Below are 27,855 nucleotides of genomic sequence, written 5' to 3' on the forward strand. Positions count from 1 at the left end.
TATAGTTTATCGAAAATTATAAAATATAAATAAAAATATGATTGATCATATTCATATTTTTAATCAAATTAAGAGGTTGTTACTATTCTTGTTATCATAAGCACCTATAAGAAAGTAAAATATGTTGTTAGTACATTACATCTTAATAATTATTGTTTAATCTTATGATGTTTCCTTTTAAAATAGAATATCTTATATAATTTAATAAAACTGAAGACTAAAATTATTGTCTTTGACCCCAAGGTAACTGACTGAGGAATGCAATTTCATCCATTAGTGAAATCGAACCTTCAGGCACATGTTTTGAACTTTAAGATTTATTAAGAACATCTCAAAATACCAACTATTCCATGAATACATATATTTGTTAAATAACAGAATATTTGTATTAGGTGGCTAAATAAAATCAAATGACGATTAAATGTTGTCGATCCATTCCCAAAGTTGCGTAAAATTTCAAAAGGTTTTTTCTTAGTTACAAATTTATGGTAATAGCTTATTTTAAATTATGATATGAGTCAAATGATCACATTTGTAATTTAAATTAATGACGTTACATATTCAGTTAATTATTTCGGCCTTGCGAAAAGTTTAGAATTTGCAGATACTCTCCTTTGCCTTTGTGTTGAAGATATTTAATTAATAAAACAGAATTAATACAAAAATTAAAACAAACGTGGAAATGATGACTATTCGTAATTTCTTGATTTAAGGAGTTTCCATTAAAAAATATCTGCGAATTTATCCATTTTAATGAATCCCACATTATAACCAAGGAATTAAGTTAATACTTAAAATTTTTAATTAGTAAATTTCCATGATTTTCCAAAAGATATAGCATTTTACTGTCCCTCGTGTAAATCAATATTAGGTTCCAGGAGTTCCCAATAACAATAATCTTTATGAGTAATTGATTCGGTGCAAAAACTGGGTCCATCACACTTAGGAACATACTAATCAAAAACTAATTTAAACTTTTGGTTTTTCATTGCCCTTAAAAAATTTCTATTAATTGTGTTTTATAGAAATGGTATAGCACTTCGAACAGGAAAATATGACTTATAGGTCGGAATTATAAGCCATAAGAATAGCTGAGGTAAATATTTGATAAAAAGTGAGTCCATTTTAAGTATGTTCTTCCTCAACTACTGATTACACGGTGTCCCAGTACAAAGCTTGTTGCATCTTCGCTAATAATCTTCGGTTAAAATGTTTTTTTATTATTAAACTTTATTGACATAAAACAATCTCCCACACACAGGGGCAATAAGCATTTAATACATATTAAATAAAAATGGAAAATTAATTAAATAATAATAACTAGATCCGCCTAGCGGCGGGGCAATCCATTTCATTGTACAACTCGTGGCTCAAATTTTATAACTGTAATTTACATGTATTCTGTAGTTCAGATTGTATTATTTTTTCAATATAGTGTAATAAATATAAATATATTGTGCTTCCTTTTACTTTTCTAACTGTTCATTTTTACTAAAAAACACTTTCAAAAAAGAGAGAAAAAACACAAACGCACTATAAGGTGGTATGACTGATCATAATGCTTCTATGAGCTTCGAGATGTAGAAGTTACGGAATCTATACAGAATTAATGGATCTTTATATAATCCTGATGAATCTTAAATTGGCCTAAAAATGATTGGTAAATTACTCTAACATCTGGATGTCTCAGAAATATATTGAGGATTTAGTGGCCAGAAACTACTTCCAATGTTGAGCTTTGGACATTAACTAAGCTAGAACCAATCAACAAGTTAATAAAGTTTCGAAAATGAGAATAGCTTAGGGCACACCCCCAAAAAAGATCTCACGGATATAACTCCACAGAGCCTGAAATGGAATTCGAAGAATCATTGAAGGCGAGAACGGTCTAGAGAGATCTGGGCCCTGTTTCATAATGAAAGCTAATAGTATTAGTTCATAGTATAAGTGTAGAAACTAGTTTGGTAACAATACTAATACTTTTTTTTTCATAATAACGAGGACTTTTAGTGATATTACAGGAGTTAAGAAAGTTACTATTGTACAAGTCTGTGTAATTGAATTAAGATAAATCTACAAGACTAATAGTATAAGTTAGTACTTTATTATGAAATAGGGCCCCGGTGGTGAACAACCAGCCAGCCCTATGTTCCACCTAAGGGATTCCAGGGTTTAACCAAATCAATTAATGAGGTTAGCTATTTACTGAGAAATTGTGTTCAAGGTATTAATCATATTTAATATTCTATGGTTACTATATTATATAGACTTAAAATATGGATTTTATTTTTATTATCTAATATAACATTCTGTCATATTTATAGATAATAATAATAGAGATGATAGATCTCATTCAAACCGTATTTACAAATATATAAATTAAATGATAACAAAAACAGTCGAGAGTGATTCTGACCAAATCACTTCAATGCACAACCGTTGGTCTAGCAACCGTACTTTCTTACAAAGTACTGCACCCCTGATCCTTCATAGTTTGTAGCGATAGAGATTTTAATTTTTTTTTTTAATAATAATTTAAAAAATAAATAAATAAAAAACAAAATTAAACTAAAATAATCTCTTGAACACAATCATTCCTATTTACAATATTTACAGAACTCTCACTTTGGAGAAGGACTCCGGAGATCCCTTCGCTTCTCTCTAAAACGCGTCACTTGTACCATAAGCCAGCGGAGGGCTCTAGCCGCAGAACAATATAGATTGAGAAAAGTTGTTATGCCCAAAGTACTGGTTTGAATATTATACTCGCAGTTTATATGGATAATATTTTGTATTGTGTAGAGAACTACATACACTATATAGTATGATATACGTAGTCAATACAAAAGCTGTAGTACAAAGATAATACGAGTAAAACTGCCCTTAACCGAATTCTAATTTTGTTTATTTAGTGTGGGGATCAACTGTAATATTGTTTGTCGTGTCATTATTTTTTTCCCAGTCCTATCAGTTTTCAAGTTCTGATTGTATGACGTAAAATATTTTAAATCGATATGGCACGATATCATTCATCATACGATAATTTATTTATTTACTTTTATTTTTTAGAAATTGCCAAAACCTCTTTACTAGTGTTTAAACTTTTTTATGTTTTGTCGTACAATTCATAATATTATTACTCTCCATAGCAACAAGGTAAATAAAATGTTGTAACCGGGTCAAATCTTTCAGTTTTTGACGCAACTTTCGGCCATTGGTCTCTTCATCACAAATTTCTCTTGAATGGGTGGACCGATTTTGTTGCTGTTATTTTATTTCTATTGGCAATAGCCAAAATATTTCTTTTTCTATTGACTACAGCGTACATACAGCATTAAAACCCGAAAAGAAGAACGAAAAAAGTTATGAAGAAAAGAAAAACTCAATCAGTGCATAACATCAAAAATACACTTTTTGTGGTAAATTATGTTTTGATTATTTTATAATTAATTAAATTCCACAATAGAGAAAAAATCATTGAAATTAGACTAGTATTTCAAAGGTAATACTACCTAAGTGAGGTATTTCACTTTTTTTATATTCACTTTTCAATATTTCAGATGCTCATTTGGAACATAATAGAATAATCCAATAAGATAAAAAAACTCTTCTGCCACGGAAATAGTAAGGAACGTTTGTGAGAAGCAAACCATATAAGTATATTTTAAAACTACTGAATTGAATTCAATAAAATTAGTAAGGAAATTTTTAATAAACTAGTAATATCATTTTACAAATTCTTTATCAGTTAAACTCAATTTTTTACGACAACTTTTTATTATTCCACCTTATATGTAAAATAAAATATGATACGATGATCAAATGTAAAATAAAATATTACATTGTGATCATTGTACAATAAAATATTACACGGTGATCACTAAAAACATTTTTATACAATTGAGAGATATATTGTCAAAAACAGCTCTACTAAATTCATTCAAGTCGCTTGTACTCGTTTACCTTCTCTGCTATGAACGCGCAGCTGATGATTTGCGATGCATAGAGGGAAACCTAGAAACATGGAGATGAGATGACTGACTGGCGAGATGCACTTTGCTCCGTAGCTACTGGCAACACCTCACTTCAATGATACCTTCTCACACACTGCCTCAAGGAGTTTTTGAGTTATCTCAAATCGAAAAATATTTTTTCAAATAACCACTCAATATTGGATAAGACAGTAAGATAGTGGTGGGAACCAAAGGAAAAAAATTTGGAAAGGTTTATTAAGTGTGAACACGTCAATGCCAGGCTTTTGAATAGCCACTTAATGTTCAAGCGTTTATTGTCCTCTATTATTTTTATTTATTTTTTTTAATAAGCTGATTTTTTTTGTGATGAAAATAAAATATTTAGTTTTCTTCCTGAGAAGCAATTAAATATTTTTTTTTTTTATTACATCGAGAGTATGTCTCACACAAGACATACTGATTACAAAATATTTCTTACTAGGTACCAATTTTAGTTTGAAAGGTAGCTAATCCAAAAAAGAATAATACAATCATTCCTTACAAGAACTCTGTATTGTAGTCTCATATTATATTGGATAAATTACTGTGTGCAGTAATGGGGTTTTTACAAAAATCATAAAAAATCTTGTGTGTTATCCATTTGCAGAAAATAAATTATGTTATTGGTTCTAAAAAATGATAATTGTATGAAGTGCACATTCAACTTAAGGCCAGACTCTTATGAGTAGACTGTATGTAATTAATTAAACTGAAAGCCAATTGACTTAAAGTGAAGTAAAAAATAATCTATTGAACGATTTAAAAGATTGTTAAGAGTGGACAAAAGAAAACATTTCTGGAATCTATTGAATAACTTACATAATTATAAGAGGGTGGTCAAGAGAAAACATGGTTAGATTAGGTTAGTAAATTTTGAATTGGGGCCATTAACGATTGGAAATATTGATGAGTTGATTTAACCGTATGAAGATCATAAACGATGATTTGATTGATGATGATCATTCTTTAAGAAAGAAAATTTGGGATAAACTCACTCAGGTGTATGGTCTCCTTATTCCTTCTATTCTTCTTTCCCTAGCCAGGGAACCGCTTCCTGAAGTCTACGCGCATATGGTAACGTTGTATTCAAGAGAAGAAAAATGATTTCTCTGAACCCCAAGAAAAATAAAAATGGCTCTCTTCTCACTCGTGTGCCTCTTCTCACACCGATCGCTGGAGACTAGTTTTTTTTTATTGGCCACAAGGGGCACTAGTGATACTTATATTATGGAGGGCCACAATAAAAAGTAATCAAACTTATTTTAAACTTGCATAAAGTTACTAAAATTTGAGACCTCGTTGAGATTTTTATACGCAATAGTTCCTGAGATAAAGTTTTACAAAAAGCAGTGAAAATCATCATTTTTAAAATTTATTTAGCAAACATCCTGGAAATTATTGCCAACAAAGATAATCATTAAAAAGTACTTTATGGTACATTTACACAGTTGCAATATGAGGGCTGATAGGCGTTATAGTTCCATAGATACAGTTTTCAAAAACTATTTATTTTTTTCCAAAAAAAAGGAAATCAACATCTTGTGAATTTATTTCGTACGATGTAAATTTATCATAAATTAATTTTTAATAATTATGTTTATTCAATGCCGTTTTCGTGAAATTTGAAAATACATTTAAAAAATGTGGATTTCTCGTTATTTGGAAACTAATTCGGTGTATGAAAAATGCACCTCGGGAACTATTCAACATAAAGAGATCTATCAAAGTTCAACTTTTAGTAAATTTATATAACTTTAAATATATTTTATATTGCGTAAAAATGTATCTTACCAACATTTTTTTTATTTACTCATATTTTTTAGAGTAAATATTTGTTAATATTTTTAGCATGTAAATTATATAATTTGATAATTTTTTAAAAATTTATTATTTATAAGTTCAGGTTTTTAGTATGTAAGAAAGATACCAATAATGAAAAAAATTCAAACTCGGTATTTTTTAGAATTAGGTCCACCTATTTTTTCGTCGTATTTCTTGTACTACAAGTAAAAGCTCATTTTCAGCTTGGCAAACAACCTCCTCAAGTTCTTCTCGTAGGCCACTTATTGGAATTTTCTCAAGATATCTTACGTCAAACAGTTTAATTGCAGTATTGTGGAGTGTTTTCGGTATAAAATGCTTACTCTCCAAATGTTTACTTGCAAAATATATGTTAAAAGATGATATTTGTATTGTTAAAAGATGATATTTGCTTTCATATAGCAGTTGCTTGCACCACTTTTGCACTTTTGATTGATGATAGTATTATCTTAATACAATTGTAACCATAGTGAAATTAAAAGGTAATGTAAATAACTGCATATATTTTTTTCAATTCACATTTATAAGAAGTAGTGTTAATTAAAAAAAGTTCTTATTACGCTCTAGCTTAATCACCAATTAAATAAAATTATAATTTGCTTTAGTTAAATTTTTTCCGATTTAAAAAAAAAAAAAATTAAATGCTCTTACACACTCATTAATCCTGAAAATATAGAAAGTTCCATAAGATATTTATTATTAGAAAATATGAAGCAATAATGTAAAAAAAAATGTGTGAAATTCAGATGAATTTCTTTTTATCATTCCTTTTTTAGCTTTTTTTTTTTTAAATTTAGATTTTCCTATTATTCACTAAAATTATTCCTATTGTATTCAATCATTATTTTTGATTGTGGAAAAATAAAAAGATGTATTTTGAGATATTTAAGACGTTTTCACAATAAACCTTGTTACTATGGGAAACATTGTGCCTTTTTTATTTTCTAAAAAAAGAAACATAATCTTAAAAATGGTAAATGGTTCATACTATTTTCAAGTTGAATTTGCAAATGAGGAAATGGAAAAATGATTTCAGCTGATGGAAGCTATGCTTAAAAACTAATAATAATAATTTGGGGCTTTGAAAATATTCTGAAGACGAATTAATTAAAGCAAACCGTTAATTGAAAGATGTTAAAAAAGTTTAAAATTACTGTTCAGCTATACATGAGGGGTTAGAACAATGGTGCACTAATTCGAGTTCACTTTATTTTTAGGAAGGGTATGTTTTGCGAACGTATATTATAATATAATAAAATAATGATATATGTACAATATACAAACAAGTTAATTTACAAAACATTCACTTTCTCCAAATTAAGATGTAAAAATACGTAAAGGATCATAATAATTTTTTTTATTTACTCGAGTTAAGAAAATTAAAAACCTCTTTTTTTTTTTTACCTATTACCTTTATTGCGAAACAAAATCAAATAAATTAATTAAATGAAACCAAAAAATAATAATAAAATTAATACTTAAGTTCTTCGACTTAACATTTGTAATTTAAATAAACGAAATACTAATCCTTTAGTGACAATTTTTATAAACCATACGCTACCAAGCCAACAGAGTACAAAATTTATTATCTCAGTTATTAAACTATAAACTCACATTATGATGGAAAATGAAGATATAAAATATTGCAAAAATGTGACATACTTTCCTCTGAACATCTTTCCACAACCTCCTAGATAGTCAGACTGATTTAGCTACTTTTTATGCTAAGAAGGAATGCGCAGTCGCCATTAATTGGGGAATTGTGGAAGAGAAATATTTCCGGAGTTTAAGAATTAGAATTGAGCCAAGCAACAATATTTTGAGAACTACTAACGTTTTTTCTTGCATTAAAAATTTGGTTGTACCAACTATAACTGTTAACTGTAACTGTTCATATGAAAGTAAATAAAATATCCTTCTCCCTATAATTCGTACTCATAATATTAGTTATTGTCATTACTGTTAATTTTCAAAAGTTTCAAAGAAATTCAGTGATAAGAAGATAATGAAATTAATATTATATATAATTCTGATTATTATATTATCAATTAATATTTAAAGAAATGGTTCGATCGATCAAGCTTAACTCATTATCAACACTTGAGGTGGGTGATTAATTTTAAATATTGTCTATTAAATATGAACCCGACTACGGAGAAGCCAAAAGGAGGGTAATGCGTTTATGGATTCTTTTGTAACAATGTGACCTCAAAATACTGAAATTAAGTCTGTTAAATCTCTCCGTATGTTCCTTTGGGCTCTGTTTTGAGCGAACTCCCCAACCGATTTTGAAGTTTGATGTTTCAAGTTGCTGAGTAATATCCAGTGAATGTTTTCAAACAGTTTGAGCTCAAAATATTGAAATTATATTTTTAATATTTTGAGAGTATGGCATTTGCTCGCGGCACCGCGTGGTGTACCCACTTTGGGAACCACCTTTCTATATCTATATTCTATAATAAATAAATAAATATATCTGTACCGTAAATGTATCTGTAAATATACAACCCATGAAGGGTCAGGGGTGCAGTACTTTGTAAGTAAGTTGTACCAACAGTTGTACAAGGATGCGATTTGGTCAGAATTACGGATACCCACTGGGTGGACCTCGAAGGGCAGTTGAACCCACAAGGTCGACTCACAGCTACGTTAACAGAATTAATAATTAACTATCACAGCCGATTTCGAATCCGGGTCCTTGGAGTTAATAGCACAGCGTTGTTCTTTAACTTACATAAATATAACATACCGTAGAAACCTCATATTACAACGTTTAGGCATAACACGCAGTAATTATAAATGTAAAATTTATATAATAAGGAATCCGTTCAATTATTTGATTAAAAAAAAGTACTTTACAAGATAAAAAACATTGTCGGTTGCCAAGGAATTAATCCTGCTTATGTTATAAATCTTTCGAAAAGTCGAGAAAGCTTTTCGTTAAACTAATTGAAGTCTTTATTTGCGCTTAATCATACTTGCTTGGAAATGTTTATATTGTTTTTCAAAAACCGAGATTAAATATAATTCCTGTAATCATAAGAGACATCTTCGAAAAACTGCTGATTCCTTAAATTATTTGCAGTTATTCTACTCAAAGATAACATAAGGAAAATTTTGAGTAAAATCAGCTATCTTGAATTAATTGTAAATTAAATGAGTAGTTTCTGACTGAAGAGTCGAGTGTCGAAATTGAAAACAATTAAATTAAAATGTTGACGTATCCGATAACGCGGAATTATTTTTAAGCTAAAATAAAAATAAACGCACTTACAGAAAGAGTTAATCACAGAAGCTAATAGTTTATTATCAAGGTGAATCAAGGTAGTGTAATTTGAGGCCAAAAATTAACGAACAGCTAGTGAAGAGAGTCATTGTAGTCACGGTAGCATTCTGATGAATGTTTAAAGACCGTCACATAGGATCACCTGTGTCAATACCTTCTAAATTTTTCATTAGAGGAAGTGGAAGAACTCACTGAAGGAGGCACTAAAGGCATGCTTACATAATGTGTGGAATACTTTACTAAATGCAAAATGAATATTTTCACACTGAGACAACCAACGGACCCAGTAGAACTGTACATGAAGGATAAACAACTACCCTGGAATCCAGCTTATGGAACGATAAAATATCTAGGAACAGTAGCAATCAGGCGGCCATTTCCAAATTCGTCCAGCAAGTTCAGTCATCAACAGCCCTTTTTCCAATATAACTCCTTGTTTAAGAAATTCATTACACCACTAGGCATATGGACAATTCTAAAAACCTAACATCTTTCTCAGTTCCCAGTCATTCCGGGATTTCTCGAAACGAGAAAATAGACGAATCCACAAGAGAAGCCCATTTTCTCGAAAATACACCCCATTCAAATCTGTTTCGAACAATACTGATTAAGATATTAAATAACTAGCTCCAATCCTTACAATCCAAAATCTTACGTAAAATCCTTGATGCTCCTTATTACGTTACAAATAACCTCATCCACAAAGACCTTAACATCCCATTCGTTGCAGATTTGGCCCAAAACAGATATGCGCCTTTTCATTCCAAACTCCTTGCCCATCCTAACCCATTAATTCTTAATCTTTCATCCTTAACAATCCCTGATAATCCTCCGAGACGTCTGAAAAGAAGATGGCTACGGGACTTTCTAATTTAAATTAATGCTTGAAGTACCACCAATCAGTGGTTCCTTCCCAAGATTTTCAAGTGTAAATGAAGCATACAGCATATTTACTTGTTGTATTGATTACTTGTACAGATGTAAATCACATTAAATAAATAAATAAAAACTACTAGCAACACACTCGGACAACAACGAACTTAAATCATAAAGCCTACTGTGAGTTACAGGGCATCATCCCCCAGACAATGCAGAAGAGAGGAGGTGGTTATAACACACCCTAGAATTGGACACTTCCGGTTAACCCATGACCATGAGATAAGAAAGAGGTAACTCAATATTTTGAAAACTTGTTATACTTTACCTTATCAAACTCTCGTGACCGATTTCTGTAAGAGCAGTGTTTAGAATACATTCTCCCAAAGAGGCTATTTCTTACCCAAACACGTTTTAGGTTTGACTAAACAAATGCACATAGCTCACACTGCATTAGTATAAATTCAACATCTCTATACAACCAATTATAGTTATGCGATATAATTGCTTTCGAAACCAATAAACAAATATTAGGTATGTAAATAATAGGTCATCTCTCGGTTTAGTAATAAAGTTGTGGTAACAATTTAAAGACCAATTACATTTTAAAGCATTTTCACGTCATTGCTTTTGTTTTTTCAAACCATAAAGAAAATTATTTCTTAAAAGAAGAAGAAGTAAAGATAATTGTTCCTAATTGGATAGCACAATAGAAAAAAACAGAATAAATTATCACCATTAGCTTATATAAAATTCGAAATACAAAATATTAGAATATTTAAAAGCTAACTCATCTTGTTTAATTTTTTATCCACTTAAATGTATTTGAAGGGTTTTCTATCAAAAGGCAATATACACACTTTTGAAAAGTTATTATTTAAAAACTATTATGGAGGCATCTAATATAAATATGTTAAATGTTTATTGAAACATGTTGATTTTTAATACTTATTTGATGGGAAAATTTAAATTTTAAAAACAAATTAAGTATGATTTTGGTGTAGAATTTCAATTAGTCAAAAAAAATCTGAAGTTTCCAAAAGAGCATATATTTACTTTTGATAAAAAATTCCTTATTTCTATGCATGCCTGTGATCAGGTATATTTATCCAACCTATTTAAGAAAGTGTAATCACACTAAAGGGTCATTTCCTTATGCCATATTTGTCGTAGTTGTACTATCACGACAGTGACATAATTTGACAGTTCTTGTTTAAACGCTAGCAGTATAACTAGCCTCGTACAACAGTTTTCTCTTTATAAAAGGTTTGTTCGTAAATAGTTCAATTTAGTGAATATATTATAAAACTGATTGAATACCGCTGTAGCAACAGCTCTCAGCATAGACAAATAACAAATAGGAAACATAAGTTTATTAAAACTCAATAGGTTTTTTCAGGGTTGTTTCCTAACTGAAATTATGAATTAAAGATCTCTAAACAAGAAAAAATTTCCCAAGATCCCCGTCAACGCTTTGTTTAGGAAATATTCACGAATAAAGATTTCAATGTCAGGATTATCTTGGATATAATAAACAAATTAATATATGCTCCAACATCTTTATTAATGAATTGTGACGTAAATAAAATTGATTACAATGAGGGCTAGGCGAGGTTCTGCAACTTTCTTACTTAACAACGGTCTCCTGATTTGTGTCATTGTCTCGTTGTACACCAAATTTTAAAAATAATTTTAATGTTCCTCCAACCATCGGAAATTTAGGAGTAAGGTGATCTGGAGAAGGTTAGAAAATCATCAATACTTCCGAAAGATAGATTGTATGTCAAGCGAAAATCAAAGGCGGTCGGTGGTGAAGAGTTTTGAGGACCATTTTCCAGTAATTTGTAACTTTGGTGCCAAATATAAAAAAATCACCCAGTGGTTTCCAGAAATGCCGCGGACGACGTACGGCGGGCCGACATAATTTTGTTATTTGATTCATTGAATCTTGAATAGTTAATAGCGGACGTATAACCTCGTAATTATAAGTTATGTGTATGAGGTCCTAGGTTCTACATGTGGCAGTCGGCTTTCGCGAATTGGTAAATAATTAATAGCACTAATAACGATGAAGTGAATTTTGATAGCCGACAGTACTGTCATAACAGCAAGTGTCATAGTTAAGAGACCAGCCTGTAGCCCTGACCTCAATCCTTTCGGACATCGCTGGGACGGGTCTCCTCACTCATCCGTTCAGTAAGCGATACGCAATACCATTCAAGCATCATCTGAACCTAGTTATGTCTAATAGGAAGTCGATTCCTAAATACACACAACCCTACAAATAATCACAACCATCATATTCTACCTACACTTTTTATTCATTTATGTTTGTATTTAAACGAGCATGTACAAAACAACAAAGCAAAAAAGAATATAAATTTCTAAATATTATAAAAATTTACATAATAACTATTTACATGGATTTCCAGACAAATGTACAAGTACAAGCAACTATCTTGTTTTGTAACTTCTTAACATGCCAAAGTGCAATTAATATGTTTCTTGATTTTACTTCATGTTTCTTATAACCACAAAATTTTGATAAATAGCAATCTCGTATAGTCACGGCTAGAAGTAACTTCTTTCAAAACTGTTTCCTTTAAATAAAATACTCCCTTCGTTTGTTTTGAATTGCTAAATTTTTTTAATTTTCTTTATGACCACCTTCTCCTCATTTCTGACATAGGGGGTGGTTATCTATAGGGTACCACACTTTCCTAACTCCATGGTGGGGCGTCAAGTTTTTAATTTCTTTGAACTGCCACAGAAATAAAAGACGACCACCCGGGGCAGATTCGAACCGGTGCCGCAGCAGTTCCTAGGTAGTAAAGACCTGAGCTATAGACGGCCCTAGAATTACTCACTTGAGGTTTTGTAGGCTCTCACAGTATCGTGCTATAGTAATCGTCTCCCCTTGCTGCAAAAAATAAATCAAAATAATCCATCGATTACGATTATTTGGCGGAAATTGAGGTTTTTAATTTGTTTTGTTGATTGGGGACCAATCAAAAGTGATGTTCATCCTTTTGTCTAAGGGGTGTAATAAGCCACCCATGTTTCATCATCAGTCACAATAGAGCTGAGTTTTTTTTTCGTACCCCCCTGTGGAAAAATAGTGATCTAGTACAATATAAATAGAGTTATATTACGAATTGCTTGACCCTGATAGAGCTGAAAAAATCCTTATGTCCTAATTAAAGATTTTACAGAAACGGACATTACAAGATGAGTTTTGCTACTGCCTCGTTGGTCTCCGGAGCTCGTTGTGTTCAAAACACCCCACTACTCCTCGGTGTTGTGAAAGTTTGGAAAAAAAATTCACACTGAAAGACAACCCTTTTCTCTTACTTTCTTGACATGGCTCGTATTATATGCTCTAGGGAGGTTTAAAGAGATAAGGCAGGGGTCAGTGACCCCAGAGTGGGAAGGGGTAAGCTGGGATAGCTACACGTATCACTGCTCTTCCGAGGAGTTACAAGAAACTTATTCTCAATTTGATTTACTTTCCATAGAATTTTTTTTAGCAATTATTCCTCTATATTCCAGTGTTCCACGTTTCTGTAAATGTAACAAGGAGCTGCGGCATTCCTGCCAAGATTAATTTACATTTAATTGGTCTTTAAATTAAGGCATAAATTTATTTCACTCTTTTTCGTCACTATCATTATTCTTAATTAAATAATTAATTATTATGTACACATTTCATATTTCTTTTGCTTTATAATTCTTTTTAATTTGTTCTCATCGAAAGTCCGAAATAAATTCTTCATAAATATTACATCAATATGCTTCAATTGTTTCAGTAATATATTATAAATTAATTGTTTGTTTGGTTATAAATACTTAAATTAAAACACAAATTTCTTTTGATCTTGATATTCTTCTCCGACGTTTCAGCAATTTAGTCATTATTTAGGCGATCCTTAAAATTGGTTTAATTTTTTTTTTTATCACAGGCTATTTAGCCCAGGACGATTAACCAACATTCATACTCATTACTTATTTATCTATTTGTTATTTATAATAATTACTTCTATTAATTGAAGGTAGGTTTCGTTAATGAAAGTTGTGCTAACAAATAAGCAAATAGTTAAATAGTGTATGAAAATGAGTATAAATGTCGATTAATCGTCTTGGGCTAAATAGCCTGTAATAAAAAAAATTAAACCAATTTTAAGGGTCGCCTAAATAATGGTCAAATTACTGAAACGTCGGAGAAGAATATCTAGATCAAAAGAAATTTGGATTTTAATTTAATTACCAACTCTCAAACAAAATATACATAATAAATTAATATAGTAATTATAATCCAGTCTGTATAAATATAGTAAAAAAGTAATCTAGTCTGGCAGAACTACTGAGAATAGATCAAAGAATCCTCAGCAGGATCTACGGTCCCAATAGGACAAAAGAAGGATACAGGATATAACTCAACAAAGAAATCTACAAAGACACAAAGGACCTAGCAACAAAAATAAGGATCAGGAGGCTTCAATTCCACGAACATATCGTAAGAAAGACTAAACAAGGAAATATTCCAAAAAATCTGAGGATTCAAAAGCTAAGGAGGATAAACCAGGCAGATGAAGTGAGAAACGGAAAGAGTAAGAATAGCGGACCAGGACTGTCTGGACGGAGAAGGATATAGGAAAAGACCGAAGGAAATAAAGTTTCTTGTGGGAAAGAAAATTTCGATTGCGTGGACAGAAGAAAGAAAACAAAGGCAAGCAGAGGTAATGAGGGGCAAATGAAAGGAAAACAAAAACGAAAACAAGAAAGAAGCCAAATGTAATGATATTCGCGTGGTCTCTAACCCGTTCCGTGAAAAAAAAGTAATTAAAACATATTTGTAGCATTTATAAACCATCTATGTTGAACTTCCGATAACAATACATTAGAAAATATAAAAAATATCTTATGTTTATATAATAATTACTTATTTTGTAATACTTATTACCTGGTGTAATTTATATTATTGTTATTTTATGCACAATTTCGTAAAATAAGGTAAATATTTAAACATGTTGTAGCAGTCCTCATGAGTAATAAACTTTCTTATTGGCTACAGTCCTATTCCATACTGGAAATAAACTGGAAATTTGTGTTTGTACGTCACTATTCTGATGGAATATAAAGCGATAAATAACAACAATTTAAGTTGGGTAATTTTAAAATGTAGCTTCTGCAGTAAACTAGACGAATGTTTCTTCAAAATCAAACAGATCTTTCCAGGGGCGATTTTAACGGTGCTCCTAGGTAATTAAAGACATAGAGATGAGGCCTTTCAAATTATTTTACTAACAACTTTGGGTTATAAACAACACGTTAGTTAAAATCTTTAATTTATTTTATATTTGAAAAGTAACAAACATTAAAAAAAAACAAGATATACTTTTCTTATTTTTTATTAACAGAATGATAAATTACTTCTTGAAAGTATATTAATTTAAGTACATAAGTTTAAAAAAAAACATAATGAAATCTATATCCACACTCAACCTGCAGAACTTTTTTTTTTACAGTAGATTTTTTTTCTTTTCTTTTTCCTTATCTTAAAAACCCATTAGAAAAACTCCCGTTTATCTGACATCTACCCTCCATCTCACCGGACTGCTGCGTTTGATCAATAATTTTATACCCGAGCTGCATATCTCTGGAACTCCATCCCCTCAAACATACGTTATGTACCAACCCTTCCCTCGTTGAAAACCCTTCTATTCAACTTCCTTTTACGTCACCAATCTAATCCAATATTATAATAGTACAGATATTTTGTGACTACCTTTTTGTTTTGATTTTTATGTATATAGTCGGTTATTTTTTTTTTTTTCTTCTCTGTATATAACTTATAATTAACTGTGACCACACTGTTTTTGGCCAATATATGTTAATATAAAATTAAAATTACCTTTGTAATTGTTCTGAAGGGACCTAGTCCCGGAACAATAAAATATTTTTCATTTTCGTTATTTACCATAATTATGAAAGACTTATATTTTTATGGATTGATTTTACTATTAGGTTTTTTTTAACCTGCTATTCAATGTTAATTAATTGTAATTGAAATAACTTCTATCGCATTCAAATTAACATACAATTGAAAATAATTACGTATTTGTGCTATTCCATTGTATATTTGAATACTTTCTTATTCATATTTTAAGATTTTTTACTTCATAACAACTGCGTCATAAAACCTATAACCTAAACATTAAATATTGAAGAAAATGTTTGAGGTTGTCGGCTATTGCGTCGATAGAGTAACTATCTCCCTTAAATTGAAAGGTCATTTGCTGTTATCTAGAGTAGTTGTTATATAACATTCTTCTAATTAAACCCCCCAGGGAATGATAAGAAAGGATATGTAGGTTGGTCATAATTAGGTTTGTTTAAATTTCGAGGCATTCATAAAATATTTAATTAGTAATAACCAATTAGTGTAAATTATTAATTTAATAATAAGGTGCTATCAGTGAACCGTATATAAAAATCTGAAAAATTTTTGATAAGAAATGAAAAATTCTAGTCTTTAAAAAAATATTAAGTGAACTAAAACCAATTTTGACCGTTTTTTAATAATAAAAATATTTGGAATATACGTTATAAACACTAGACTAGACTTATTTTTATTTTTTTTTCCGAATTTACTTTCTATTACATTTTGCTTGAAAATAACGCTGTGAATTTATTATTATTTTTTGTACAAAGCGAATATAGGTTAGTGCTTATTACACTGAAGTTTCTTAAAAATTTTGGCATGACAATAATTGACAACCTGTTTAGAAATAAATTTAAATGAATTATAACTAATTAACATTTCGTAGGAGAATTATTAATTGAAACAACATATTTGAAAATTAAATTTCTCTGATTTCCTTATTCTATAAATATTTCCATACGTGTCATATAATCCCATAATTTAAATAAAAGTCACCACAGCTCACATTACAGGAAAATAACAACAGAGTAATTTGATTCGAACACAAAATTCCAAGATAAGGTCAATTTTCTGATCAAAATTCGACTAAAATTCCATCACTATTTTCAGGCAAAGAATCATTTTCAATTATAAGTAAAAAATAATTTAAACGTTTATATTTAAAAAAAAGCTAATTATACAAAAAAAATCGACGTCTGAATATGACATATGGAAATAACATAGCGTACGTTATTATGAATTTTTAGGCTATAGGAAATTTAATAATAAATCAAATGAACTACCAAAATCATACGCAGAATTAGTATATTTCATATGATTTGAATTTATTTTGTACATTTTCTATATATATTAAAATTATTTTTTACTTTACTTGTCTATGCATGGAATATACAGTAAGAGGAAGTACTGCAATTTTGAAAAATTTCTAATCCGAGTTTTCAACGGTAATTCTTTTAAGTTCAAAAAAACTTCTGTGAGTATATGTGGGTGAACAGCTAAGCTCAAAAACGAGAATTGAGTATTTAAAGGGTGAATATTAAGTCCTCTTTACGGAAGATTTTAGTTAATGTAATGGTTTTTTAAATCTAAATTAAACCAAAACTGTAAAAAAAGTCTTGGAATTTCCTTCTTTTTTTTTTGTTCAGAGGAAGTTATTTGTGGTTTTCTTTATTTATAAATCGCTCCCTATCTCATGCAACATGTCATCTCGTCAAATTATGAAGTTATGGCCAGCTGCCAAGTGTTTCTAAGCTAAAACGGACACCACAGGTTTTTTTTTTTTTTTTTTTGTTAGTTGACTGATGTTATTCAAATGTTTTCAAGTAATGAGGGTGATCGGCTAATATAATTCCAAGAATAGATTATTAGAAAAATAGAGACTTGAATTTTAAATAGGACAGAGAAAATTGTCATTTGAAGCCCTCAAATACCACCCATCAAAGAAACGAAAAATTAAAAATTTTGAACGTGATTTATTTTGAATGATTTTTTTTCTATCTATTGTTCATAACTCCCTTGAATTTTACCTGAATCCTAAGTAGCTACAATCATTGGAAAGATCAATGTCTGCTCTTTCGACCCATATTAAATCTATTTGACCTAATGACCTTAAAAGGACGAAATAGCTGTTTCAAAGGAAGAAAATCTTTTTAAAAATTGTAAGTTATTTAATCAGATCAGTTTTATGTCATTGGATTTAGGGCTATATAAGTTTATATAGCCCTAGACCCCTTTCTTTTTTTTCAAATGGGCAGTTTTACCCTAGAAATATGCTTATGAAATCCTGCATTTATCCAACAGAAAAAAAAGTTATGAACAAAGTAAACTTTACCAGCACAAAACTCAGAAAGTATACATTTTTTCAAGGATATTATATACGAATACATTTTTTTTCTTTCAGAGAAATAAGAAAAAGTATTTCTATATTCACAAAAAAATTATAACCTAAAGAGGCTTCATGTAAAGTAGTCCAACAAAATAGAACTTTATTGGCGCACAACTCCTTTTTTTTTTTTTAAATACAGCTATTAGTTAAACTTTCATTAGACTCCCTACAAAACAATAAAAAATCATTGAAATGTTCTTTTTTAAAAAGTTCATTTCAATGATTTTTTATTGTATTGTATATAGCAATATATAGTATTTTAGTTAAACTTTCATTAGACTCCCTACAAAACAATAAAAAATCATTGAAATGTTCTTTTTTAAAAAGTTCATTTCAATGATTTTTTATTGTATTGTATATAGCAATATATAGTATTTTAGTTAAACTTTCATTAGACTCCCTACAAAACAATAAAAAATCATTGAAATTTTGTTTGAGTAATAACTTCTCGGAGAATGGTTCATATAACAATTACAATATATATTTATATATAAGTAATATGCTTAAAATATAATTTATGAGTAAAATTAGATGATGAACAAGAAATTTTTTATCGGTTCCTTCCGTTCCCTCACGAACTTTTTAGGAAGGGATGGTTCGTCCTATTAAGATTACGCTATCTACAACAAAATACACTCTATTATCTAATCCTACTTTATTTTGTTTGTTTATTGGACTAGAGAAGAATGACAAACAAACAAACAAAAATATCCTTCATATTTCTGTTCCCATGGGAGATAACAACTATGGATGAACTCTATAAGGACACTATCCACTTTGTGACAGCTATACCACTATATTATAGACTGGTAGACTACCATGATGACAGTAGAAAGTTTCTATATATGTGCAAAAATAACATCATGATGATACAATAACAAAAAATATGATGAAACACTGGTAGAAGGTTTTAATATACAATGTGAATTTCTGCATTGAAGTTGTGGCTTTCTTCCGAATCAAGTTTTATTCCCACTAATTAAATGGTTATATAATAATCTTGACGTATGTTCGGAATACAGTAAAAACAAATTTCGATTAAAAACAATTTCTTATCAATACAATTTATATAATTGATTTATATGCACTTGAACAAGACTGGCTGTAATTGGATAATACAAGATTAATCTACGAGGTAAAAGTTATTAATACACACCGTTTGTATTTTAATTTTAGTTTATTTAAAAAATTTTTAAATTGTATTTACATATTTATATCCTCTAAAAAGAAGACTATTGTGTACAGAGATAAGACGATTTGATGATTTGTTTCAACTTCTGACCAATATTTTACAAATCTTATTTGATCCTGGTAGCAGACCAAAAATTAAAATACAATAGTACTTAATTTATTTATATCTTGACCTTTTGGGGATATTGCATCCTCTTCTTCAGCATCTATCATTTAGAAATATTTTTTAAATAATTTTTTCTACTCTTGTATATAATCAATTAATAGTATTACTAGATTCTTTAATAGGAAAAAATAAAACAAATAAATAAGTTTTTGAACATTAAATTTAATTGAATTAAAATTAAATTTAATTCAAAAATATATATATATATATATATTATTTTTTTAAAAATTATTTAATAAATAAATTAAGCACTATTGTGTTTTAATTTTTAGTCTGAAGGCAAGATAAAAAAATTGTAAGTTATGGTATACTGTCTCCTAATTATGATATATACAAATAGTTACAAATTATTCCAATTATAGGCAGGCCCTGATTTGAATAATGGCTAACTTGACAGTTTCCCAGTACGCCAGTTTTTGAGAGGCGGAAAATTTAGGTGCGAAAAAATAGTAAAGATAAATTTGAAGAGCTAGAAAAATAAACAAGAGTATTTAACGTATAATGATTTTCAAAAATACATGTCAAATCTTAGAAATACCGTACTAAATAGCTAGTATTGTAGTATACAGTATTGCCTGTATTGTATATAGCAATATATAGTATTGTCATGGACTGAGTCAAGGAAAAATGTTAGTATATATATACTATAAAATATTGGTCCTAAAACTAAATTAATATAGAAATATATTTAAACAAGTTAAACAGTAAACGTTGAACTGCAACTTATGTTTTATTAACGGATAGTTAAAACAGCCTTATCAAATTGCAACGACCCTATTTAAAAAAAATAAAGCTTGTGTTTAAAAAAATAATAATAATAATGCTTAGTATATACAACAGATCGTTGCTTAACTGTAACACTTTGTATATTCGAAAAAATCGATTAAACGACTTAACAAAATAATGAAATCAACGCATCATTCTAGAAACGTCATATTTCGAGCACCTTATTATTTCATCTCACTTCAATTTAATTCTTATTATGAATTTATATCTATTGAATTTTATTTGTTCTTATTACTTATTTTATAAAAGTTATTATTATTTAAAACTGTAATAAATTAAATCTGTTTTTTTTAAATTTTATTTTTGTAATTGATATTTTATAATTAAATCGGTTAGTTCAGTTACGTAAGTACTTGCAGTTTTTTTCCTTTAAAACCTAACGGCAGACAAACATCTTGTGTTAATTTTTTTTTAAGAAAAAATGTTTTAAAAAAATTGTAATTATTAAACTCAAATGAACATGATAAATATATAAGAAAATTAGATTTATTTTTTATTAATATACTTGTTTGAGAGTAGTTTAGTTTCTTTAAAACAATTTTAATCCTTTTTCTCTCAACTTTATTCTTTTTAAACTTCCGACGTTTCGACCACTTAGGTCATTTTCAAGGATTCCTTATTTTGTTTTCATTTTTTCCTTTAAAATTCTTTAAATGCCGGCTAATTGCCTTTGTCCCGTAAATTCTTCTATAAAATTCCTTCCCAAATTTAAAACTTTTATTAACCACTTTTCTTACTACTATTTTCATTTGCAAACTCCAAACATAACCTGAACATACCTATAACATCAATTGCAAATGAAAATAGTAGTAAGAAAAGTGGTTAATAAAAGTTTTAAATTTGGGAAGGAATTTTATAGAAGAATTTACGGGACAAAGGCAATTAGCCGGCATTTAAAGAATTTTAAAGGAAAAATGAAAACAAAATAAGGAATCCTTGAAAATGACCTAAGTGGTCGAAACGTCGGAAGTTTAAAAAGAATAAAGTTGAGAGAAAAAGGATCAAAATTGTTTTAAAGAAAAAGAATATAAGAAAATATTGTACTTTAAACTTTCCAAGTGATGATTAATATTTTTTAATAAAATGTATATGAAATTAAGAAATTGACTGTAGTAATATACACGCACATTTAATTATTTTACTAGAACTTAATATTGATTAATGACCACAACTGATTATTTTTTCATAATCCACTAGTCAATATTTTTGATAGTTCTGGGGAGTATTTTTGGAGTTATCTACTGGCAATTAGGCGCGTATTTTTCCTAAAATCCAAAATATCCTTCTAGTTTCTACATAAGAAATCTTCAGGAGAATCAAATGATGGTTTTGGTTATCATTCAATGGATATAATACAAATTTATTAGTTTGAATATGAAAACACAAACATATAAACATGTTTCTATGACCTGTGTAACAGATTGAAATAGTTAGAAGTTGATCTTTACACCCCAAGGATCCACTGATCGACTTACTTGATCTGCAGAGGACGGCCTTCAGACAGAAGACATGGAAAAGAGAAGACGAGTAGACGATTACTCAGCACTTGCTACGAATGATAGCCACGTGGAAACGAGTACTTCTAAGTGTTTCTTTGTGAAATAGAAGCGTCAACCTAGATATTAGTATTTTAACTGCCTACATTATAGCCCAAATGGAGCCCTTTTATCGTTAGTTATCTCTTCCATTTACATATTTTTACTTTGTGAAAAAATTAGTTTTGTATATATTGGGCTAGTATATATCAGTGAATTATTAATAATTAAGAAATTAATTTTTAGGTTGTTGCTCTGCATGTGCATAATTGGTTGGTAATGGCTGCCTTTAACCAAGTGGGGCCTCGAGTACCTTAAGGTATGGGGGTTCTCCAGATTAGAGGTGGGGCCTTTCAAACTGTTTTTTTGAAGAACATTGTGCTATAAACAATAGACTAGTTAAATAATTATTTAATATTTGAAAAGTAACAAATATCAATAAGAATAATTAATTATTCGCTAAATGTACGTTTCTTAATTTTTGATTAGCAAAATTATGAATTAATTCTTTAAAGTCTATTTATTTATTTACATCGGTTTCTATCAACATCAGTGGTAAACAGCTCAATCTTTATTGAAGTAATCCTAATTAGTAATAATAACCATCTTTAAGATGGGTATGTATTAGTAATATTAATAACAATAAGTAATAATTATAACCATCTATGAGTAATATTAATAACCATCTATGAGTAATATTAATAACCAACTATGAGTATAATTAATATTATTGTATTAGTAATATTATTTTTTATTGATAGATTTATTTATTGATAGATATTACAATCTGCCACACTATTGTGGGCAATAATAGTAATATTAAACATCTATGATAAAGATGGCCAAGGTAAAAAAATAAAAGACACTATTGTTTTCTCACTTTATAAAGGGAACCATAACTTCGAAAACCACACTCTTTCATGTGTCCATTCTGCCTAGATATTTGGAGATGAGGGGCCTCCGTGTATTATTTATACAATAGAGGAAAAATAATAATTAAAGATAATAAGTAAATGATAATAATCGTTAAGAGATAGAAGTCGAAAATAGTGTGTGCTTACTTCTATTTTACTACTATAAAATAATAGAATGAACCCATCAAACCACAGCTAAGTATCTCATTGTATACCTTAAAGTACCAATGATAGAAAAAGGTTTATCTAATCCGATTTATGTATCAAATCCATAATGCAACTTACTAATTTACATATGTCTTCTGTTTTAGAAGGATCCGAAAAAAAACACACTATTTTCGACCTCTATCTCTTAAATATTATTATGATTTACTTATTATCTTTCGTCTTTAATTATTATTTCTCTTCTATTGTATAAACAACACACGGAGGCCCTTCATCTCCAAATATATAAGCATACACATTAAAGCACCAGGCTAGGTATTTCACTGTATACCTTCAAGTACCAACAGTAAAAAAATGTTGTATTTAATTTGATTTATGAATGCAATTTAATAATTCATGTTTTAGTTTCTGTTTAAGAGGGATCGGGGGAGAGGGGGAAAGAAATGAACACATCGCGATTGTGAACACAAGTATTTAAAAGGTCTTGTAACAGACTGCTTTATTGGTTCAAATAATGGCCAAAGTTAGTCACAACTTAGTATATTAGTAATTCTATCAATCATAGGAGCTAGGAACCTTTGTTGAAAAGCTGGCACTGCAATTGTTAACACAAACTTCTCAACAAAACATGCACAAATAACATTCTTCGTTAAGCATCCAAAATTAAACCTCATTTCAAGTAAAAACATCAAGATTTTAACAAGAAGAAGACGAGAAAAAAATTGGCAACTATGTTAAAATAAATTATCAATTCTAATTACCGCTAGCAAATTTTCAAAGTTAAACAGTTAAAAATACCAGTTTTTTAGATTTTAGAACAAGTCACCGATTCTAAGGTGACGGATTTATATCTTATCAAAACACGGACTTATAAATAATAATAATTAAACATAAAAATTGATTTGTATATTAATAAAATAAATAAAATTAAATCAAGTACGGAGGGTTGTTATTACTTTACCACATATTTATTCATGACTCCATTTATCATTGATCCGACCTAACAAGGAACTAAATATTTACGTTACAATTAGTAACGTCATTAAATTGATCAGCTAATTAGTAAGAGTTTTGGGATAAATAGAAATGTATTTACAAATTAAGCATGGGGAAAAATAATTTTTACATGATATTACTTGCGGATTTACTTTTTATGGACTGGATTTTATGCATTCTGTAATACAAGTGGTACTGCTTGTTTTGGCAATAGATGGTAGTAAGTATTGAAAGGATTTTGTTCTGTTTTGATAATTTTGTGGAAAAAAAATCATAACTTAAAGCTACATCATAAAAATGAATCATCACTTCCAAACAATATATACATGCTGCTTAGACCGATATGGACTTACGCCACTCAGGTGTGAGACCTGCAAAAAATCCCATCCTCAGACCATTCAAATCTTTTAATTAAAATCCCTCCGATAAATCACACACAGTCTCTTTTGTATTAAAAACAAATCACTACACTAGGACCTCAACATACCATTTTTGACTGACATAATGAAAAATCGAAACAAGGATATGTAAAATTACAAAGGAATATGTAAAATTACAAAATAAAGAAATATAATTAAATAAATAAGAAGGTAAAACCAGATCCACACGGTTGCCACTTGCCACAAATGCTTGGTAAATAAAATAAAACACCAAGCATAGGAACACCAACACGGTGCTAGAAAGGCAAACATGGTAGACGTATTGCACTACATAGCGTACAAATCCAATTTTTTTTTCTAAAACTTGTTAATTTAATTGTACAAACATATAATGTCTTTATAAATGTATATTTATGATGTGTTAAATAAAAAATAAACCACTAAACTTAATTTATAAGTTTTGAGACAATGTATTTACACCCAATTTCTAGAATTTTAAAATTTACTATTATTATTTCGAAAGGTTGGGTAAATGCTCTATAATTAATTCAAACACGGAGAAGATAAATTTTTTTTGTTGGCAGTTATAAAACAATACTAACTGGACACAAACACCTGGATGCAACACAAGCTCTCACGCCTATTGATTTATGCCCAAAACTAACATTCGACGAGTTAGTCGCAAATTCAGGCCAACTTGTACCTGCCAATCCAAATAAACCATCCACACGTTTGCAACATGCATAGTTGTTTTTGATACTCAACATTGTTCTCTACACTTCAATGAATTGGAAAGCAAACCAAAATGAAGCTATCTATCGGAATTGATCTGAAACTCACTTTAGCTTATCTTCAATGCTCAGATCGGCAATTACTGACATTGAAACCAAAGCAGTCGTTATCACCTTCCAAGGTGATGTGTATTTATACTGCTTTCCCCGACGTTATGTTGGCTGGCAGTAAACCCGGTTTTTGTTCAACTGCCAAATTTATTAGAAGGTTAAGTGACCAAAAAGTAATAACCTTTGTATAAAATTGTACGAACATATTTCTTCAGTTAATTCTGGTATTAGCAAAGGTTGTGTCGAAATCTGATACATCACCTGTGCCTTACATTCTGTGATACAGTGGTGGAAAAAATTATTTTCACATCCAATCCACAGAACTTCACATTAATAAAAAGTATATTTAAAACTAAAACAATTCTATATGTGTTCAATAATTAACTTTTAAATTAATGGAGAAAAATAATGAATTCCTCTGGCAAAAAGTATTTATTAATGTGAAGTTCAGTGGATTATTATTTCCATAATGACCGATTGTTTTATAAAAACTAGGTGTGCAAATACATTTTGGCGCCACTGTACATGGTTATTACGTCCTTATGTCTGGTGAAATCATATACGAGGCAGGAAGGTTGAGAACTTGGATTCTCAAATAACCTGTATTCGTAAAACCTACATAAAATCTAAATATTTAGAATGACACGTTTTATAAAGAGTATTGAGATACTATATATCTTACAAGAAATAAATAAATTGACATAAATATAAGCAAAGGCATTTCTTTGTACAAATCCTAGACTTCTGCAAATGCTTAGTAAACAAAGGAAGTAACTAACATTTGTGTTTGCTTTGACTTTTGTCGGCCATTACATTGGATTTACACTATTTTTTTAAATAAAAAATGAATAAAATAAATTTAGGCGAAATGAAAAGTTATTTAAGTAAATAGCAAATTAGCTGGTAAATGATAAGAATTCATAGAAATAGATAATTAACAACACCAGATTATCCGTGAGCTATGAGAAAAAACAAATTAAAATACAGCATTAGAAAAGTTAATTCAGATTTTGGTTCCTTGAACAGAGAATATTTGTAGTCCTGGTCGTGTCTGCTATTTTTCACGAACCTTAATGAACTGTTCTTTGACAAAACCAACAGTTGTTGAGAACTGTTAAACAAAAAAAAATAGTTTTAAAACGAACGAACGAAATGAGTCAAATACCGTTCCATTAGTTTTCGTTCCCGTTATTATTTAATAGATAAAAATAACCGATTTGAAAACAATGAAACGTTTTACGGATTAAGTCGGATTTCGAATATATTATTTTCAATTTATTTCTATAATTGATGATTTTTTTTTCGATCCCTCTAAAAAAGAGAAAACATTAAATTAATTAATATGCATTACGTATGGTTACATAATTCCAATTGAATATTACCTTTTTCTACCGATGGTACTTGAAGGTATACGATGAAAAACTTATCTTGTTGGTTTGACGTGTCCGTTCAATTTGAAGTCTACTATAAAATATCTGGAGGTGAGGGGCCTCCATGATATGATTGGTTATTTCAAAAATCATTATGCTATTCAAAGAAAATTATTATTTCCTAGCATTGTTTTATATAAACTATTATTTTCTATCAATTATTAAAAATAAATATTCGAAATTATGACAAATAGAAGAACTAAAGAAAACAAAACAGCTAAAATAAAGGCGGTTGTTCTTAGAAAACAAAACAGGTAATGTTGACTTTGCTAGTTAGACCGTTTTAACGAAAACCGAACTTACGACGCTAGTGGCGAACTGGGTAACAAAATGAAAATAACAGTGGATTCGTTCTGAAAGATGAACTGTTGTTATCGAACCTTCGTCCTTCTCACTCCCTTCTCTTCAAAGCTTAGTAATTTAGTGTCCAGGAATTTTAAAAAATGTATTATCACAGAATCGGAAATTTTTCTTGCATATTATATTTTAGACTTCAACGGAAAAATTTATTTCAGTCTGCCTGTAGTCAAATTTGTGTTCAAGTACAACCGTGCGAACCATTAATACGATTTTTATGAAATCTTATGGATCCTCGGGCAAAAATGGCTTAATATTTAGCTTTACCCAGTACATTTAAGTGCAAATCGATTTCTCCCCATGGATTCTTCTTATGTAACAATTATAATTATTTTGTGAATTTATGTTTGCATCATGAGTTATTCTCAGGAAAATAATCACTATAAACTACTTTATAGAGCATTTAATATATTTAAAATTTAGATATAATAGAATTGTTAATGTTTAATATTTCCTAAAATACAGTTTATAGATACTAATATTTTTATCAGAACAAAGAGATAACGTTTTGAAATGAAATTAAAATCGATCTTTATTCTGGGGCACTTGGTCCCCTAAGAACAAAACAATGGACAATTTCAACAGCATTTGTTTGGCTACACTGATTTTAAATATATTTAAATAAGACTATTATAATATTTATATACATAAAATATTAATAAAAGACACATTCAGCCAATATTATATTGATGTTTATTAGTTAAAAGATCATGGAATACTGATAATCAAGGAGATGTATATACAAATAGTGTTTAAATGATGTTAAGGAG

General features: G+C 29.3%; 1 protein-coding gene across 4 annotated transcripts in view; it reads right to left on the reverse strand.

Moving 5' to 3' along the window:
- lama (lamina ancestor) overlaps positions 1-27,855 on the reverse strand; it is a gene marked incomplete at its 3' end in the record, with an annotated part of 59,409 nt that overhangs the window by 13,519 nt on the left and 18,035 nt on the right. The window contains 1 exon segment of one of the 4 annotated variants that reach the window (XM_067049818.1): positions 25,297-25,316. 4 annotated transcript variants of the gene reach the window in all.

Source organism: Halyomorpha halys, unplaced genomic scaffold, assembly GCF_000696795.3.
Source record: "Halyomorpha halys isolate HHAL.00 unplaced genomic scaffold, Hhal_1.1 Scaffold284.1, whole genome shotgun sequence".
Taxonomy (NCBI): Eukaryota; Metazoa; Arthropoda; class Insecta; order Hemiptera; family Pentatomidae; genus Halyomorpha; species Halyomorpha halys.